The sequence below is a fragment of the Schistocerca gregaria genome, unplaced genomic scaffold, assembly GCF_023897955.1.
Source record: "Schistocerca gregaria isolate iqSchGreg1 unplaced genomic scaffold, iqSchGreg1.2 ptg000169l, whole genome shotgun sequence".
Lineage (NCBI taxonomy): Eukaryota > Metazoa > Arthropoda > Insecta > Orthoptera > Acrididae > Schistocerca > Schistocerca gregaria.
In genome coordinates, this window is record NW_026061724.1 from 1,052,827 (window position 1) to 1,071,304 (window position 18,478).

The window sequence follows — 18,478 nt, forward strand, 5'->3', positions numbered from 1 at the left end:
AAACACAGAAATCACATCGGGATTGAATACAACAGTCACCATGCGCACTTTCCTCCATGGGAGTAATGTTTCAAACAGTCTACGCTTTGATCGTTCCCTGGAAGACCAGTAGTAGTTCCCGATGCACATCTGGAGGCTTTCTGTAGTTTTTGGACTATCAGAGTGTTGATGAAACACAGAAATTGCATCGGGATTGAATACAACAGTCAACATGCGCACTTTCCTCCATGGGAGTAATGTCTCAAGGAGTTTACGATTTGATCGTTCCCTGGAAGACCAGTAGTAGTTTCCGATGCACATCTGGAGGCATTCTGTAATCTGTGGACTATCAGAGTGTTGAGGAAACACAGAAATTGCATCCTGATTGAATACAACAGTCACCATGTGCACTTTCCTCAATGGGAGTAATGTCTCAAACAGTCTGCGCTTTTATCGTTCCCTGGAAGACCAGTAGTAGTTTCCGTTGATCATCTGGAGGCATTCTGTAACATGTGGACTATCAGAGTGTTGATGAAACATAGAAATTGCATCGGGATGAATACAACAGTCACCATGCGCACATTCTTCCACGGGAGTAATGTCTCAAACAGTCTACGCTTTGATCGTTCCGTGGAACACCAACAGTTGTTTCCGATGCACATCTGGTGGCATTCTGTAATATGTAGGCTATCAGAGTGTTGATGAAACACAGAAATTGCATGGGGATTGAATACAGGAGTCACCATGCGCACTTTCCTCCAAGGGAGTAATTCTCAAACAGTCTATGCTTTGATTGTTCCCTGGAAGACCAGTAGTAGTTTCCGATGCATATCTGGTGCCATTCTGTAATCTGTGGACTATCAGAGCGTTGATGAAACACAGAAATTGCATCGGGATTGAATACAACAGTCACCATCCGCACTTTCCTCCATGGGAGTAATGTCTGAAACAGTCTACGCTTTGATCGTTCCCTGGAAGACCAGTAGTAGTTTCCGATGCACATCTGGAGGCTTTCCGTAATCTTTGGACTATCACAGTGTTGATGAAACACAGAAATTGCATCGGGATTGAATACAACAGTCTCCATGCGCACTTTCCTCCATGGGAGTAATGTCCCAAACAGTCTACGCTTTGATCTTTCCCTGGAAGACCAGTAGTAGTTTCCGATTAACATCTGGAGGCATTCTGTAATCGGTGGACTATCAGAGTATTGATGAAACACAGAAATTGCATCGGGATTGTATACAACAGTCACCATGCGCACTTTCCTCCATGGGAGTAATGTTCCAAATAGTTCACGCTTTGATCGTTCCCTGGAAGACCAGTAGCAGTTTCCGATGCACATCTGGAGGCATTCTGTAATCTGTGTACTATCAGAGTGTTGATGAAACACAGAAATTGCATCGGGATTGAATGCAACAGTCACCATGAGCACATTCCTCCGTAAAAGTAATGTCTCAGAAAGTCTACGCTTTAATCGTTCCCTGGAAGACCAGTAGTAGTTTCCGATGCATATCTGGAGCCATTCTGTAATCTGTGGACTATCAGAGTGTTGATGAAACACAGAAAATGCATCGGGATTGATTACAACAGTTACCATGCGCACTCTCCTCCATGGGTGTAATGTCCCAAAGAGTTCACGCTTTGATCGTTCCCTGAAAGACCAGTAGTAGATTCCGATGCACATCTGGAGGCATTCTGTAATCTTTGGACCATCAGAGTGTTGATGAAACACAGAAATTGCATCGGGATTGAATACAACAGTCACCATGCGCACTTAACTCCATGGGAGTAATGTCTCTAACAGTCTACGCTTTGATCGTTCCCTGGAAGACCAGTAGTAGTTTTCGATGCACATCTGGAGGCTTTCCGTAATCTTTGGACTATCAGAGTGTTGATGAAACACAGAAATTGCATCAGGATTGAATACAACAGTCACCATCCGCACTTTCCTCCATGGGAGTAATGTCTCAAACAGTCTGCGCTTTTATCGTTCCCTGGAAGACCAGTAGTAGTTTCCGATGAACATCTGGAGGCATTCTGTAACATGTGGACTATCAGAGTGTTGATGAAACATAGAAAATGCATCGGGATGAATGCAACAGTCACCATGCGCACATTCTTCCACAGGAGTAATGTCTCAAACACTCTACGTTTTAATCGTTCCCTGGAACACCAGCAGTAGTTTCCGATGCACATCTGGTGGCATTCTGTAATATGTAGACTATCAGAGTATTGGTGAAACACAGAAATTGCATGGGGATTGAATACAGGAGTCACCATGCGCGCTTTCTTCCAAGGGAGTAATTCTCAAACAGTCTATGCTTTGATCGTTCCCTGGAAGTTCAGTAGTAGTTTCCGATGCACATCTGGAGGCTTTCTGTAATCTGTGGACTATCAGAGTGTTGATGAAACACAGAAATTGCCTCGGGATTGAATACAACAGTTACCATGCGCACTTTCCTCCATGGGAGTAATTCTCAAACAGTCTACGATTTGATCGTTACCTGGAAGACCAGTAGTAGTTTCCGATGCACATATGTTGGCATTCTGTAATCTGTGGACTATCAGAGTGTTGATGAAACACAGAAATTGCTTCGGGATTAAATACAATAGTCACCATGCGCACTTTCCACCACGGGAGGTAAGTCACAAACAGTCGAAGATTTGATCGTTCCCTGGAAGACCAGTAGTAGTTTGCGATGCACATCTCGTGGCATTCTGTAATCTGTGGACTATCAGAGTGTTGATGAAACACAGAAATTGCATCGGGATTGAATACAACACTCACCATCCGCACTTTCCTGCATGGGAGTAATGTCTGATACAGTCGACGCTTTGATCGTTCGCGGGAAGACCAGTAGTAGTTTCCGATGCACATCTGGAGGCATTCTGAAATCTGTGGACTATCAGTGTGTTGATGAAACACAGAAATCGCATCGGGATTGAATACAACAGTCACCATGCGCACTTTCCTCCATGGGAGTAATGTCTCAAACAGTCTACGCTTTGATCGTTCCCTGGAAGACCAGTAGTAGTTCCCGATGCACATCTGGAGGCTTTCTGTAATTTTTGGACTATCAGAGTGTTGATGAAACACAGAAATTGCATCGGGATTGAATACAACAGTCACCATGCGCACTTTCCTCCATGGGAGTAATGTCTCAAACAGTCTACGCTTTGATCGTTCCCTGGAAGACCAGTAGTAGTTTCCGATGCACATCTGGAGGCATTCTGTAATTTTTGGACTATCAGAGTGTTGATGAAACACAGAAATTGCATCGGGATTGAATACAACAGTCACCATGCGCACTTTCCTCCATGGGAGTAATGTCCCAAACAGTCTACGCTTTGATCGTTCCCTGGAAGACCAGTAGTAGTTTCCGATGCACATCTGGAGGCATTCTGTAATCTGTGGACTATCAGAGTGTTGAGGAAACACAGATATTGCATCCTGATTGAATACAACAGTCACCATGTGCACTTTCCTCAATGGGAGTAATGTCTCAAACAGTCTGCGCTTTTATCGTTCCCTGGAAGACCAGTAGTAGTTTCCGAATATCATCTGGAGGCATTCTGTAACATGTGGACTATCAGAGTGTTGATGAAACATAGAAATTGCATCGGGATGAATACAACAGTCACCATGCGCACATTCTTCCACTGGGAGTAATGTCTCAAACAGTCTACGCTTTGATCGTTCCGTGGAACACCAGCAGTAGTTTCCGATGCACATCTGGTGGCATTCTGTAATATGTAGACTATCAGAGTGTTGATGAAACATAGAAATTGCATCGGGATGAATACAACAGTCACCATGCGCACATTCTTCCACTGGGAGTAATGTCTCAAACAGTCTATGCTTTGATCGTTCCCTGGAAGACCAGTAGTAGTTTCCGATGCACATCTGGAGGCTTTCTGTAATCTGTGGACTATCAGAGTGTTGATGAAACACAGAAATTGCCTCGGGATTGAATACAACAGTTACCATGCGCACTTTCCTCCATGGGAGTAATTCTCAAACAGTCTACGATTTGATCGTTACCTGGAAGACCAGTAGTAGTTTCCGATGCACATATGTTGGCATTTTGTAATCTGTGGACTATCAGAGTGTTGATGAAACACAGAATTTGCTTCGGGATTAAATACAACAGTCACCATGCGCACTTTCCACCACGGGAGGTAAGTCACAAACAGTCGAAGATTTGATCGTTCCCTGGAAGACCAGTAGTAGTTTGCGATGCACATCTCGTGGCATTCTGTAATCTGTGGACTATCAGAGTGTTGATGAAACACAGAAATTGCATCGGGATTGAATACAACACTCACCATCCGCACTTTCCTGCATGGGAGTAATGTCTGATACAGTCGACGCTTTGATCGTTCGCGGGAAGACCAGTAGTAGTTTCCGATGCACATCTGGAGGCATTCTGAAATCTGTGGACTATCAGTGTGTTGATGAAACACAGAAATCGCATCGGGATTGAATACAACAGTCACCATGCGCACTTTCCTCCATGGGAGTAATGTCTCAAACAGTCTACGCTTTGATCGTTCCCTGGAAGACCAGTAGTAGTTCCCGATGCACATCTGGAGGCTTTCTGTAATTTTTGGACTATCAGAGTGTTGATGAAACACAGAAATTGCATCGGGATTGAATACAACAGTCACCATGCGCACTTTCCTCCATGGGAGTAATGTCTCAAACAGTCTACGCTTTGATCGTTCCCTGGAAGACCAGTAGTAGTTTCCGATGCACATCTGGAGGCATTCTGTAATTTTTGGACTATCAGAGTGTTGATGAAACACAGAAATTGCATCGGGATTGAATACAACAGTCACCATGCGCACTTTCCTCCATGGGAGTAATGTCCCAAACAGTCTACGCTTTGATCGTTCCCTGGAAGACCAGTAGTAGTTTCCGATGCACATCTGGAGGCATTCTGTAATCTGTGGACTATCAGAGTGTTGAGGAAACACAGATATTGCATCCTGATTGAATACAACAGTCACCATGTGCACTTTCCTCAATGGGAGTAATGTCTCAAACAGTCTGCGCTTTTATCGTTCCCTGGAAGACCAGTAGTAGTTTCCGAATATCATCTGGAGGCATTCTGTAACATGTGGACTATCAGAGTGTTGATGAAACATAGAAATTGCATCGGGATGAATACAACAGTCACCATGCGCACATTCTTCCACTGGGAGTAATGTCTCAAACAGTCTACGCTTTGATCGTTCCGTGGAACACCAGCAGTAGTTTCCGATGCACATCTGGTGGCATTCTGTAATATGTAGACTATCAGAGTGTTGATGAAACACAGAAATTGCATGGGGATTGAATACAGGAGTCACCATGCGCACTTTCCTCCAAGGGAGTAATTCTGAAACAGTCTATGCTTTGATCGTTCCCTGGAAGACCAGTAGTAGTTTCCGATGCATATCTGGTGCCATTCTGTAATCTGTGGACTATCAGAGCGTTGATGAAACACAGAAATTGCATCGGGATGAATACAACAGTCACCATGCGCACATTCTTCCACTGGGAGTAATGTCTCAAACAGTCTACGCTTTGATCGTTCCGTGGAACACCAGCAGTAGTTTCCGATGCACATCTGGTGGCATTCTGTAATATGTAGACTATCAGAGTGTTGATGAAACACAGAAATTGCTTCGGGATTGAATACAACAGTCACCATCCGCACTTTCCTCCATGGGAGTAATTTCTGAAACAGTCTACGCTTTGATCGTTCCCTGGAAGACCAGTAGTAGTTTCCGATGCACATCTGGAGGCTTTCCGTAATCTTTGGACTATCAGTGTGTTGATGAAACACAGAAATTGCATCGGGATTGAATACAACAGTCGCCATGCGCACTTTCCTCCATGGGAGTAATGTCCCAAACAGTCTACGCTTTGATCTTTCCCTGGAAGACCAGTAGTAGTTTCCGATTAACATCAGGAGGCATTCTGTAATCGGTGGACTACCAGAGTATTGATGAAACACAGAAATTGCATCGGGATTGTATACAACAGTCACCATGCGCACTTTCCTCCATGGGAGTAATGTTCCAAAGAGTTCACGCTTTGATCGTTCCCTGGAAGACCAGTAGCAGTTTCCGATGCACATCTGGAGGCATTCTGTAATCTGTGTACTATCAGAGTGTTGATGAAACACAGAAATTGCATCGGGATTGAATACAACAGTCACCATGAGCACATTCCTCCGTAAAAGTAATGTCTCAAAAAGTCTACGCTTTAATAGTTCCCTGGAAGACCAGTAGTAGTTTCCGATGCATATCTGGTGCCATTCTGTAAACTGTGGACTATCAGAGTGTTGATGAAACACAGAAATTGCATCGGGAATGAATACAACAATCACCATGCGCACTTTCCTCCACGGGAGGTATGTCTCAATCAGTCTACGGTTTGATCGTTTCCTGGAAGTCCAGTAGTAGTTTCCGATGCACATCTGGTGGCATTCTGTAATTTGTGGACTATCAGAGTGTTGATGAAACACAGAAATAGCATCGGGATTGAATAAAACAGTCACCATCCGCACTTTCCTCCATGGGAGGAATGTCTGAAACAGTCTACGATTTGATCGTTTGCTGGAAGACCAGTAGTAGTTTCCGATGCACATCTCGTGGCATTCTGTAATCTGTGGACTATCAGAGTGTTGATGAAACACAGAAATTGCATCGGGATTGAATACGACAGTCACCATGCGCACTTTCCTCCATGGGTGTAATGTCCCAAACAGTCTACGCTTTGATCGTTCCCTGGAAGACCAGTAGTAGTTTCCGATGCACATCGGGAGGCATTCTGTATTCTGTAGACTATCAGAATGTTGATGAAACACAGAAATTGCATCGGGATTGAATACAACAGTTACAATGCGCACTTCCCTCCATGGGAGTAATGTCCCAAATAGTCTACGCTTTGATCGATCCCTGGAAGACCAGTAGTAGTTTCCGACGCACATCGGGAGGCATTCTGTAATCTGTGGACTATCAGAGTGTTGATGAAACACAGAAATTGCATCGGGATTGAAAACAACGTTCACCATGCGCACTTTCCTCCATGGGAGTAATTCTCAAACAGTCTATGCTTTGATCGTTCTCTGGAAGACCAGTAGTAGTTTCCGATGCATATCTGGTGCCATTCTGTAATCTGTGGACTATCAGAGTGTTCATGAAAAACAGAAATTGCATAGGGAATGAATACAACAGTCACCAAGCGCACTTTCCCCCACGGGAGGTATGTCTCAAACAGTCTACGGTTTGATCGTTCCCTGGAAGACCAGTAGTAGTTTCCGATGCACATCTGGTGGCATTCTGTAATCTGCGGACTATCAGAGTGTTGAAGCAACACAGAAATAGCATCGGGATTGAATACAACAGTCACCATCCGCACTTTCCTCCATGGGAGTAATGTCTGAAACAGTCTACGCTTTGATCGTTCCCTGGAAGGCCAGTAGTAGTTTCCGAAGCACATCTCGTGGCATTCTGTAATCTGTGGACTATCAGAGTGTTGATGAAACACAGAAATTGCATCGGGATTGAATACAACAGTCTCCATGCGCACTTTCCTCCATGTGAGTAATGTCCCAAACAGTCTACGCTTTAATCGTTCCCTGGAAGACCAGTAGTAGTTTCCGATGCACATTTGGAGGCGTTCTGTAATATGTGGTCTATTAGAGTGTTGATAAAACACAGAAATTGCATCGGGATTCAATACAACAGCCACCATGCGCACTTTCCTCCATGGGAGTAATGTCTCAAACAGTCAACGCCTTGATCGTTCCTGGAAGACCAATAGTAGTTTCCGATGCTCATCTGGAGGCATTCTGTAATCTGTGGAGTATCAGAGTGTTGATGAAACAAAGAAATTGCATCGGGTTTTGAATACAACAGTTACCATGCACACTTTCCTCCATGGGAGTAATGTCTCTAAGAGTCTACGCTTTGATCGTTCCCCGGAAGACAAATAGTAGTTTCCGATGCACATCTGGAGGCATTCTGTAATCTTTGGACTATCAGAGTGTTGATGAAACACAGAAATTGCATCGGGATTGAATACAACAGTCTCCATGCGCACTTTCCTCCATGTGAGTAATGTCCCAAACAGTCTACGCTTTAATCGTTCCCTGGAAGACCAGTAGTAGTTTCCGATGCACATTTGGAGGCGTTCTGTAATATGTGGACTATTAGAGTGTTGATAAAACACAGAAATTGCATCGGGATTGAATACAACAGCCACCATGCGCACTTTCCTCCATGGGAGTAATGTCTCAAACAGTCAACGCCTTGATCGTTCCTGGAAGACCAATAGTAGTTTCCGATGCTCATCTGGAGGCATTCTGTAATCTGTGGAGTATCAGAGTGTTGATGAAACAAAGAAATTGCATCGGGTTTTGAATACAACAGTTACCATGCACACTTTCCTCCATGGGAGTAATGTCTCTAAGAGTCTACGCTTTGATCGTTCCCCGGAAGACAAATAGTAGTTTCCGATGCACATCTCGAGGCATTCTGTAATCTGTGGAGAATCAGAGTGTTGATGAAACACTGAAATTGCATCGGGATTGAATACAACATTTACCATGCGCACTTTCCTCCATGGGAGTAATGTCTCTAACAGTCTACGTTTTGATCGTTCCCTGGAAGACCAGTAGTAGTTTCCGATGCACATCTGGAGGCTTTCTGTAATCTGTGGACTATCAGAGTGTTGATGAAACACAGAAATTGCCTCGGGATTGAATACAACAGTTACCATGCGCACTTTCCTCCATGGGAGTAATTCTCAAACAGTCTACAATTTGATCGTTTGCTGGAAGACCAGTAGTAGTTTCCGATGCACATCTGTTGGCATTCTGTAATTTGTGGACTATCAGAGTGTTGATGAAACACAGAAATTGCTTCGTGATTAAATACAACAGTCACCATGCGCACATTCTTCCACGGGAGTAATGTCTCAAACAGTCTACGCTTTGATCGTTCCCTGGAACACCAGCAGTAGTTTCCGATGCACATCTGGTGGCATTCTGTAATATGTAGACTATCAGAGTGTTGATGAAACACAGAAATTCCATGGGGATTGAATACAGGAGTCACCATGCACACTTTCCTCCAAGGGAGTAATTCTCAAACAGTCTATGCTTTGATCGTTCCCTGGAAGACCAGTAGTAGTTTCCGATGCATATCTGATGCCATTCTGTAATCTGTGGACTATCAGAGTGTTGATGAAACACAGAAATTGCATCGGGATTGAATACAACAGTCACCATGCGCACTTTCCTCCATGGGAGTAATGTTTCATAGCGTTTACGCTTTGATCGGTCACTGGAAGGCCAGTAACAGTTTCCGATGCACATCTGGAGGCATTCTGTAATCTGTGGATATCAGAGTGCTGATGAATCACAGAAATTGCATCGGGATTGAATACAACAGTCACCATGCGCACTTTACTCCATGGGAGTAATGTCTCTAACAGTCTACGCTTTGATCGTTCCCTGGAAGATCAGTAGTAGCTTCCGATGCACATCTGGAGGCTTTCCGTAATCTTTGGACTATCAGAGTGTTGATGAAACACAGAAATTGCATCGGGAATGAATACAAAAGTCACCATGCGCTCTTTCCTCCAAGGGAGTAATGTCTCTAACAGTCTACGCTTTGATCGTTCCCCGGAAGACCAGTAGCAGTTTCCGATGCACATCTGGAGGCATTCTGTAATCTGTGTACTATCAGAGTGTTGATGAAACACAGAAATTGCATCGGGATTGAATGCAACATTCACCATGAGCACATTCCTCCGTAAAAGTAATGTCTCAAAAAGTCTACGCTTTAATCGTTCCCTGGAAGACCAGTAGTAGTTTCCGATGCATATCTGGAGCCATTCTGTAATCTGTGGAATATCAGAGTGTTGATGAAACACAGAAAATGCATCGGGATTGATTACAACAGTTACCATGCGCACTCTCCTCCATGGGTGTAATGTCCCAAAGAGTTCACGCTTTGATCGTTCCCTGAAAGACCTGTAGTAGTTTCCGATGCACATTTGGAGGCATTCTGTAATCTGTGGACCATCAGAGTGTTGATGAAACACAGAAATTGCATCGGGATTGAATACAACAGTCACCATGCGCACTTAACTCCATGGGAGTAATGTCTCTAACAGTCTACGCTTTGATCGTTCCCTGGAAGACCAGTAGTAGTTTCCGATGCACATCTGGAGGCTTTCCGTAATCTTTGGACTATCAGAGTGTTGATGAAACGCAGAAATTGCATCGGGATTGAATACAACAGTCACCATCCGCACTTTCCTCCATGGGAGTAATGTCTCAAACAGTCTGCGCTTTTATCGTTCCCTGGATGACCAGTAGTAGTTTCCGATGAACATCTGGAGGCATTCTGTAACATGTGGACTATCAGAGTGGTGATGAAACATAGAAAATGCATCGGGATTGAATACAACAGTCACCATCCGCACTTTCCTCCATGGGAGTAATTTCTGAAACAGTCTACGCTTTGATCGTTCCCTGGAAGACCAGTAGTAGCTTCAGATGCACATTTGGAGGCTTTCCGTAATCTTTGGACTATCAGTGTGTTGATGAAACACAGAAATTGCATCGGGATTGAATACAACAGTCTCCATGCGCACTTTCCTCCATGGGAGTAATGTCCCAAACAGTCTACGCTTTGATCTTTCCCTGGAAGACCAGTAGTAGTTTCCGATTAACATCTGGAGGCATTCTGTAATCGGTGGACTATCAGAGTGTTGATGAAACACAGAAATTGCATCGGGATTGAATACAACAGTCACCATGAGCACATTCCTCCGTAAAAGTAATGTCTCAAAAAGTCTACGCTTTAATCGTTCCCTGGAAGACCAGTAGTAGTTTCCGATGCATATCTGGTGCCATTCTGTAAACTGTGGACTATCAGAGTGTTGATGAAACACAGAAATTGCATCGGGAATGAATACAACAATCACCATGCGCACTTTCCTCCACGGGAGGTATGTCTCAATCAGTCTACGGTTTGATCGTTTCCTGGAAGTCCAGTAGTAGTTTCCGATGCACATCTGGTGGCATTCTGTAATTTGTGGACTATCAGAGTGTTGATGAAACACAGAAATAGCATCGGGATTGAATAAAACAGTCACCATGCGCACTTTCCTCCATGGGTGCAATGTCCCAAACAGACTACGCTTTGATCGTTCCCTGGAAGACCAGTAGTAGTTTCCGATGCACATCGGGAGGCATTCTGTATTCTGTAGACTATCAGAGTGTTGATGAAACACAGAAATTGCATCGGGATAGAATACAACAGTTACAATGCGCACTTCCCTCCATGGGAGTAATGTCCCAAATAGTCTACGCTTTGATCGATCCCTGGAAGACCAGTAGTAGTTTCCGATGCACATCGGGAGGCATTCTGTAATCTGTGGACCATCAGAGTGTTGAGGAAACACAGAAATTGCATCCTGATTGAATACAACAGTCACCATGTGCACTTTCCTCAATGGGAGTAATGTCTCAAACAGTCTGCGATTTTATCGTTCCCTGGAAGACTAGTAGTAGTTTCCGATGAACATCTGGAGGCATTCTGTAACATGTGGACTATCAGAGTGTTGATGAAACATAGAAAATGCATCGGGATGAATACAACAGTCACCATGCGCACATTCTTCCACGGGAGTAATGTCTCAAACAGTCTACGCTTTGATCGTTCCGTGGAACACCAGCAGTAGTTTCCGATGCACATCTGGTGGCATTCTGTAATATGTAGACTATCAGAGTGTTGATGAAACACAGACATTGCATGGGGATTGAATACAGGAGTCACCATGCGCACTTTCCTCCAAGGGAGTAATTCTCAAACAGTCTATGCTTTGATCGTTCCCTGGAAGACCAGTAGTAGTTTCCGATGCATATCTGGTGCCATTCTGTAATCTGTGGACTATCAGAGCGTTGATGAAACACAGAAATTGCATCGGGATTGAATACAACAGTCACCATCCGCACTTTCCTCCATGGGAGTAATGTCTGAAACAGTCTACGCTTTGATCGTTCCCTGGAAGACCAGTAGTAGTTTCCGATGCACATCTGGAGGCTTTCCGTAATCTTTGGACTATCAGAGCGTTGATGAAACACAGAAATTGCATCGGGATTGAATACAACAGTCTCCATGCGCACTTTCCTCCATGGGAGTAATGTCTGAAACAGTCTACGCTTTGATCGTTCCCTGGAAGACCAGTAGTAGTTTGCGATGCACATCTCGTGGCATTCTGTAATCTGTGGACTATCAGAGTGTTGATGAAACACAGAAATTGCATCGGGATTGAATACAACAGTCACCATCCGCACTTTTCGGCATGGGAGTAATGTCCCAAACAGTCGACGCTTTGATCTTTCGCGGGAAGACCAGTAGTAGTTTCCGATGCACATCTGGAGGCATTCTGAAATCTGTGGACTATCAGTGTGTTGATGAAACACAGAAATCACATCGGGATTGAATACAACAGTCACCATGCGCACTTTCCTCCATGGGAGTAATGTTTCAAACAGTCTACGCTTTGATCGTTCCCTGGAAGACCAGTAGTAGTTCCCGATGCACATCTGGAGGCTTTCTGTAGTTTTTGGACTATCAGAGTGTTGATGAAACACAGAAATTGCATCGGGATTGAATACAACAGTCAACATGCGCACTTTCCTCCATGGGAGTAATGTCTCAAGGAGTTTACGATTTGATCGTTCCCTGGAAGACCAGTAGTAGTTTCCGATGCACATCTGGAGGCATTCTGTAATCTGTGGACTATCAGAGTGTTGAGGAAACACAGAAATTGCATCCTGATTGAATACAACAGTCACCATGTGCACTTTCCTCAATGGGAGTAATGTCTCAAACAGTCTGCGCTTTTATCGTTCCCTGGAAGACCAGTAGTAGTTTCCGTTGATCATCTGGAGTCATTCTGTAACATGTGGACTATCAGAGTGTTGATGAAACATAGAAATTGCATCGGGATGAATACAACAGTCACCATGCGCACATTCTTCCACAGGAGTAATGTCTCAAACAGTCTACGCTTTGATCGTTCCGTGGAACACCAACAGTTGTTTCCGATGCACATCTGGTGGCATTCTGTAATATGTAGGCTATCAGAGTGTTGATGAAACACAGAAATTGCATGGGGATTGAATACAGGAGTCACCATGCGCACTTTCCTCCAAGGGAGTAATTCTCAAACAGTCTATGCTTTGATTGTTCCCTGGAAGACCAGTAGTAGTTTCCGATGCATATCTGGTGCCATTCTGTAATCTGTGGACTATCAGAGCGTTGATGAAACACAGAAATTGCATCGGGATTGAATACAACAGTCACCATCCGCACTTTCCTCCATGGGAGTAATGTCTGAAACAGTCTACGCTTTGATCGTTCCCTGGAAGACCAGTAGTAGTTTCCGATGCACATCTGGAGGCTTTCCGTAATCTTTGGACTATCATAGTGTTGATGAAACACAGAAATTGCATCGGGATTGAATACAACAGTCTCCATGCGCACTTTCCTCCATGGGAGTAATGTCCCAAACAGTCTACGCTTTGATCTTTCCCTGGAAGACCAGTAGTAGTTTCCGATTAACATCTGGAGGCATTCTGTAATCGGTGGACTATCAGAGTATTGATGAAACACAGAAATTGCATCGGGATTGTATACAACAGTCACCATGCGCACTTTCCTCCATGGGAGTAATGTTCCAAATAGTTCACGCTTTGATCGTTCCCTGGAAGACCAGTAGCAGTTTCCGATGCACATCTGGAGGCATTCTGTAATCTGTGTACTATCAGAGTGTTGATGAAACACAGAAATTGCATCGGGATTGAATGCAACAGTCACCATGAGCACATTCCTCCGTAAAAGTAATGTCTCAGAAAGTCTACGCTTTAATCGTTCCCTGGAAGACCAGTAGTAGTTTCCGATGCATATCTGGAGCCATTCTGTAATCTGTGGACTATCAGAGTGTTGATGAAACACAGAAAATGCATCGGGATTGATTACAACAGTTACCATGCGCACTCTCCTCCATGGGTGTAATGTCCCAAAGAGTTCACGTTTTGATCGTTCCCTGAAAGACCAGTAGTAGTTTCCGATGCACATCTGGAGGCATTCTGTAATCTGTGGACCATCAGAGTGTTGATGAAACACAGAAATTGCATCGGGATTGAATACAACAGTCACCATGCGCACTTAACTCCATGGGAGTAATGTCTCTAACAGTCTACGCTTTGATCGTTCCCTGGAAGACCAGTAGTAGTTTCCGATGCACATCTGGAGGCTTTCCGTAATCTTTGGACTATCAGAGTGTTGATGAAACACAGAAATTGCATCGGGATTGAATACAACAGTCACCATCCGCACTTTCCTCCATGGGAGTAATGTCTCAAACAGTCTGCGCTTTTATCGTTCCCTGGAAGACCAGTAGTAGTTTCCGATGAACATCTGGAGGCATTCTGTAACATGTGGACTATCAGAGTGTTGATGAAACATAGAAAATGCATCGGGATGAATGCAACAGTCACCATGCGCACATTCTTCCACAGGAGTAATGTCTCAAACACTCTACGTTTTAATCGTTCCCTGGAACACCAGCAGTAGTTTCCGATGCACATCTGGTGGCATTCTGTAATATGTAGACTATCAGAGTATTGGTGAAACACAGAAATTGCATGGGGATTGAATACAGGAGTCACCATGCGCGCTTTCTTCCAAGGGAGTAATTCTCAAACAGTCTATGCTTTGATCGTTCCCTGGAAGACCAGTAGTAGTTTCCGATGCACATCTGGAGGCTTTCTGTAATCTGTGGACTATCAGAGTGTTGATGAAACACAGAAATTGCCTCGGGATTGAATACAACAGTTACCATGCGCACTTTCCTCCATGGGAGTAATTCTCAAACAGTCTACGATTTGATCGTTACCTGGAAGACCAGTAGTAGTTTCCGATGCACATATGTTGGCATTCTGTAATCTGTGGACTATCAGAGTGTTGATGAAACACAGAAATTGCTTCGGGATTAAATACAATAGTCACCATGCGCACTTTCCACCACGGGAGGTAAGTCACAAACAGTCGAAGATTTGATCGTTCCCTGGAAGACCAGTAGTAGTTTGCGATGCACATCTCGTGGCATTCTGTAATCTGTGGACTATCAGAGTGTTGATGAAACACAGAAATTGCATCGGGATTGAATACAACACTCACCATCCGCACTTTCCTGCATGGGAGTAATGTCTGATACAGTCGACGCTTTGATCGTTCGCGGGAAGACCAGTAGTAGTTTCCGATGCACATCTGGATACATTCTGAAATCTGTGGACTATCAGTGTGTTGATGAAACACAGAAATCGCATCGGGATTGAATACAACAGTCACCATGCGCACTTTCCTCCATGGGAGTAATGTCTCAAACAGTCTACGCTTTGATCGTTCCCTGGAAGACCAGTAGTAGTTCCCGATGCACATCTGGAGGCTTTCTGTAATTTTTGGACTATCAGAGTGTTGATGAAACACAGAAATTGCATCGGGATTGAATACAACAGTCACCATGCGCACTTTCCTCCATGGGAGTAATGTCTCAAACAGTCTACGCTTTGATCGTTCCCTGGAAGACCAGTAGTAGTTTCCGATGCACATCTGGAGGCATTCTGTAATTTTTGGACTATCAGAGTGTTGATGAAACACAGAAATTGCATCGGGATTGAATACAACAGTCACCATGCGCACTTTCCTCCATGGGAGTAATGTCCCAAACAGTCTACGCTTTGATCGTTCCCTGGAAGACCAGTAGTAGTTTCCGATGCACATCTGGAGGCATTCTGTAATCTGTGGACTATCAGAGTGTTGAGGAAACACAGATATTGCATCCTGATTGAATACAACAGTCACCATGTGCACTTTCCTCAATGGGAGTAATGTCTCAAACAGTCTGCGCTTTTATCGTTCCCTGGAAGACCAGTAGTAGTTTCCGAATATCATCTGGAGGCATTCTGTAACATGTGGACTATCAGAGTGTTGATGAAACATAGAAATTGCATCGGGATGAATACAACAGTCACCATGCGCACATTCTTCCACTGGGAGTAATGTCTCAAACAGTCTACGCTTTGATCGTTCCGTGGAACACCAGCAGTAGTTTCCGATGCACATCTGGTGGCATTCTGTAATATGTAGACTATCAGAGTGTTGATGAAACATAGAAATTGCATCGGGATGAATACAACAGTCACCATGCGCACATTCTTCCACTGGGAGTAATGTCTCAAACAGTCTACGCTTTGATCGTTCCCTGGAAGACCAGTAGTAGTTTCCGATGCACATCTGGAGGCTTTCTGTAATCTGTGGACTATCAGAGTGTTGATGAAACACAGAAATTGCCTCGGGATTGAATACAACAGTTACCATGCGCACTTTCCTCCATGGGAGTAATTCTCAAACAGTCTACGATTTGATCGTTACCTGGAAGACCAGTAGTAGTTTCCGATGCACATATGTTGGCATTCTGTAATCTGTGGACTATCAGAGTGTTGATGAAACACAGAATTTGCTTCGGGATTAAATACAACAGTCACCATGCGCACTTTCCACCACGGGAGGTAAGTCACAAACAGTCGAAGATTTGATCGTTCCCTGGAAGACCAGTAGTAGTTTGCGATGCACATCTCGTGGCATTCTGTAATCTGTGGACTATCAGAGTGTTGATGAAACACAGAAATTGCATCGGGATTGAATACAACACTCACCATCCCCACTTTCCTGCATGGGAGTAATGTCTGATACAGTCGACGCTTTGATCGTTCGCGGGAAGACCAGTAGTAGTTTCCGATGCACATCTGGAGGCATTCTGAAATCTGTGGACTATCAGTGTGTTGATGAAACACAGAAATCGCATCGGGATTGAATACAACAGTCACCATGCGCACTTTCCTCCATGGGAGTAATGTCTCAAACAGTCTACGCTTTGATCGTTCCCTGGAAGACCAGTAGTAGTTCCCGATGCACATCTGGAGGCTTTCTGTAATTTTTGGACTATCAGAGTGTTGATGAAACACAGAAATTGCATCGGGATTGAATACAACAGTCACCATGCGCACTTTCCTCCATGGGAGTAATGTCTCAAACAGTCTACGCTTTGATCGTTCCCTGGAAGACCAGTAGTAGTTTCCGATGCACATCTGGAGGCATTCTGTAATTTTTGGACTATCAGAGTGTTGATGAAACACAGAAATTGCATCGGGATTGAATACAACAGTCACCATGCGCACTTTCCTCCATGGGAGTAATGTCCCAAACAGTCTACGCTTTGATCGTTCCCTGGAAGACCAGTAGTAGTTTCCGATGCACATCTGGAGGCATTCTGTAATCTGTGGACTATCAGAGTGTTGAGGAAACACAGATATTGCATCCTGATTGAATACAACAGTCACCATGTGCACTTTCCTCAATGGGAGTAATGTCTCAAACAGTCTGCGCTTTTATCGTTCCCTGGAAGACCAGTAGTAGTTTCCGAATATCATCTGGAGGCATTCTGTAACATGTGGACTATCAGAGTGTTGATGAAACATAGAAATTGCATCGGGATGAATACAACAGTCACCATGCGCACATTCTTCCACTGGGAGTAATGTCTCAAACAGTCTACGCTTTGATCGTTCCGTGGAACACCAGCAGTAGTTTCCGATGCACATCTGGTGGCATTCTGTAATATGTAGACTATCAGAGTGTTGATGAAACACAGAAATTGCATGGGGATTGAATACAGGAGTCACCATGCGCACTTTCCTCCAAGGGAGTAATTCTGAAACAGTCTATGCTTTGATCGTTCCCTGGAAGACCAGTAGTAGTTTCCGATGCATATCTGGTGCCATTCTGTAATCTGTGGACTATCAGAGCGTTGATGAAACACAGAAATTGCATCGGGATGAATACAACAGTCACCATGCGCACATTCTTCCACTGGGAGTAATGTCTCAAACAGTCTACGCTTTGATCGTTCCGTGGAACACCAGCAGTAGTTTCCGATGCACATCTGGTGGCATTCTGTAATATGTAGACTATCAGAGTGTTGATGAAACACAGAAATTGCATCGGGATTGAATACAACAGTCACCATCCGCACTTTCCTCCATGGGAGTAATTTCTGAAACAGTCTACGCTTTGATCGTTCCCTGGAAGACCAGTAGTAGTTTCCGATGCACATCTGGAGGCTTTCCGTAATCTTTGGACTATCAGTGTGTTGATGAAACACAGAAATTGCATCGGGATTGAATACAACAGTCGCCATGAGCACTTTCCTCCATGGGAGTAATGTCCCAAACAGTCTACGCTTTGATCTTTCCCTGGAAGACCAGTAGTAGTTTCCGATTAACATCAGGAGGCATTCTGTAATCGGTGGACTACCAGAGTATTGATGAAACACAGAATTTGCATCGGGATTGTATAC